Raw genomic sequence first — 3,434 nt, forward strand, 5'->3', positions numbered from 1 at the left:
TGGCTTACGGTACCTTTCATTCCGCTTCATACAGAGAAACTTAGATCTTTGAATAAAAGCAAAAGTGATATCAGGGTGGCCTTCCGCAGCCCCAACAAAATGGGCAAATATACATATAAGAGTCCAGAAGGATACTTGTCCCAGCACTTCGAAAAGCAACGTTGTTTATAAAATTCTGTGTAATGATTGTGACGCTTCTTACGTTGGACAGACGGGCAGACAATTAAAAACTAGGATTGCCGAACATCGTAATCATATTAGACACAAAACATCTGCCCGCTCTGTCATCACCGATCATAGGTTGAGTCACAATCACGATTTTCAATGGGACAATGTTCTGATATTAGACGAGGAACCTTCGTATAGAAAGCGCTTGATTTCGGAGATGCTACATATTAAAAAACAGAAGAACAGTCTCAATTTGCAGACCGACACCGAGGGTCTTAATAAGGCATATCTACCGATAATAAACAAAGTCTGACTTTCGATCCTGTCGACCCGTCTCCTCTCTCAGTGCGTCGCGTGCCGTCTTAGCGAGCGGTCGGTGTCATGTGCGATGTTGACATGTCTGACTTCGACGATTACATCCCTATCATTGTCAGGGATTTTCACACTTGTCATGCATTGCGGCGATTTTCATTTCCTGTTCGGATGCGTTGGTGAGTGAGCACTTGGCTTCTTATCTGCGGCGTGTTTTGATTTTAAGTTTTAAAGTTTTTAGTTTACTTGTCTTTTATGAGTTCCCTTCCTTTTCCGTTTTTCAGTCAGCACTTGACTATGTCTCTTAACATCGGTTTGATTGCCCTATCGCACATACAACATTAAGCTACGTCGAGATCCATCACATTTGCTGATTTCCGCGCGTTAAAAATGTTGCGTCACTGAATGTTATCGATTTATTATTATCTTTCTCTGTTGTATTCTTTTATGTTCTTTTTATATCTTTTATATTATATTCTTTTTACATCTGAGGAGGGCTCAATCCAGCAGCCGAAACTTGTTTGTTTTATATTTTAATATACGCCGTTGTACTTTTTATTTTATTTTATGTATCTTTGACTGTTATCTTTAATTATATATATTATGCGACGACTCTTTTTCGCCATTTATTTTGAAAAAGATGAACAATTTTCTTTTCTCTTTGGAGGTTTCTCACGTGCTCAAAAAAAATGTACGAAAATTTTTGACAACCTATCCTGAAAGCTTTAAGCTTTCCTTATAAAATTATTTTTTAAAAATGTTCCTATGATTTTTTGTTCCTAAGTTATTCGCGAGTTAAGTAAAGGAGCATTCTGACTTTGATTGCTCATAACTCCGATAAAAATCATCATACCATAATTTAAAAAACAGATTCTTAAAGCTGAAACTTTGCTCTAGCGAATGATATAATTGTAACGATAATTTTGCAACAAATGAAAAACTTGCAAAAAAATTTTCTAAATACGAAGAAACTTTTCCGCCGATTCAATATTATAATGAAATTTTTATTTTATATATATATATATTAAATTTAATATTTTGTTGTATACATTTTATTTTAAGTGATATGGATTATCTCGCAAATCGATGATTTTATTGAAAAATTCTTCGGAAGTTGCATGGCTTAAAGGGGAACACATGATGGAAATATGGACTTGATCTTGAGTGAACTTGTCAAAATCAGGATCATTAATGTTTTTTTAAACAGAAACCCTTATTTTTTATTACATATTTTTGTAACTTATCTCGAGAGCTTTCCAAAATACTATAATAAAGTTATTTTTCATTAAGTACTTGTTAAGTTATAAGGCAAGATCGGAACTGATCCGGCCAATTAAGGCAAGATCAATTCGATATCTCTTGTAATAAAATTCCTATATGCATTACATTTGAATGTCGTCTAAATGGATATCTATTACGATACAATCTTTCTGCTCTAATAATTTTGTCCAGTTTCACCAACCACAAAAATAATATCAACAATTTCATTTGACAATATATGCAAAAGAAGGGCAAAGAGCCAGTAATGTAGTAACAAACTTTAATTTAAATTCAATGATAAAATTTATATAATACAATAATTACAAAACGACGAACAAATGTTTTGACTCCACTCGAGTCATTTTCAATGTTGCGGTAATATTCAAACATTGCTATAAAAATATCTATAGTATTACATTCTTCATATCGTGTAGTGCGAGTCAGTTACATCAGAATTCAAAGTAGTCAGAAAAACAATATTCTAGAAAAGTGACCGTGAACAAAACATTAATACTTGATACATGCTAATTAATAATATATATAATATAATCATATACCTTGTCAATATCGGTAAAAGTGAGAGTCCATTAATAAAAAAAAGAGAAAACGCAGGTAGATGGTAATCCATATCGCACATTGATTTTTAATTGAAGCAAATTTGCAAGAATAACAAACATCTGATTTCCACGATGTCGAATAATGCAATATTGAAAAAAAAAACACTAATCGACAACAGAAAACGGCAAAAAGGGGGGGGGAGAAGGAAAGAAGATATTAGGAAGAAGAAAGAGAATGTATAATGTTAGAATACACTTCGGGCAAAGATTCCGTGTCATTTTGTCTATTCCATATTTCTGTTTTTAATGTGTACCATTTCAGATATTAATCTTTTATTGTATAAAGGTTCTATATCTAATATGTTAAATATGATTTTATTTGAACTGTAAGCGGCTATTTTGAAAAAAGCATTGAAAAAGTTCACTAATGTAAAAAAAATTGAAAAACAAAGCTGTACGAAAAAAAGAGGAAAGTTGAATCGTTCAATTGGGAAGGATTAGACTCAATTCTGTGCGCGTATTTCAAGCAGTGTGAATAGATCGCGGAGACGCGCGCGCGTAAGAATCCCGTTCACATGCGCATGCGTACATGGATAACGCCGGCAGTACTGTAACTTTCAAGTTCCATAACTCTGAAAGTACTCAATGAAACGTAACTTTATTATAGTGTTTTGGAAAGCTCTCGAGACAAGTTACAAGAATATGTAATAAAAAATAGGGTTTCTATTTAAAAAACCATTGATGACCTGATTTTAACAAGGTCATTTAAAGTCAAGTCCACATTTCCATCATGTGTCCCCCTTTAAGCCACGCAACTTCCGTTCAAAAAATTTTTCAATAAAATCATTGATTCGTGAGATAATCGACCATATCACTTAAAATGAAACAACCTACTATATATTACAAATTAGATGGTTTATATCATTTGCGTGCGTGCGTGTACGTGTGCGCGTGTGCGTGCGTGTGTGTGTGTGTGTCTCTCTCTCTCTCTATATATATATATATAAAGGGTGGGCCATCTATTGGTACGTTTTTGAATTTTAGCTTCACAACAAAAAAAAAATTAATAAAAAATATCAATGTATGCTCATTTGATCGCATTTTTAAAAACGTACCAATAGATGGCCCACCCTGTAT

At 33.4% G+C, this 3,434-nt stretch overlaps 1 protein-coding gene across 1 annotated transcript in view; it reads left to right on the plus strand.

The window, feature by feature from the left end:
• The window catches only part of LOC108746569, a 6,067-nt gene that overhangs the window by 2,379 nt on the left and 254 nt on the right, over window positions 1–3,434 (plus strand). The gene's annotated exons all lie outside the window — the stretch shown is intronic.

This window comes from Trachymyrmex septentrionalis, unplaced genomic scaffold, assembly GCF_001594115.1.
Source record: "Trachymyrmex septentrionalis isolate Tsep2-gDNA-1 unplaced genomic scaffold, Tsep1.0 scaffold179, whole genome shotgun sequence".
Classification (NCBI taxonomy): domain Eukaryota; kingdom Metazoa; phylum Arthropoda; class Insecta; order Hymenoptera; family Formicidae; genus Trachymyrmex; species Trachymyrmex septentrionalis.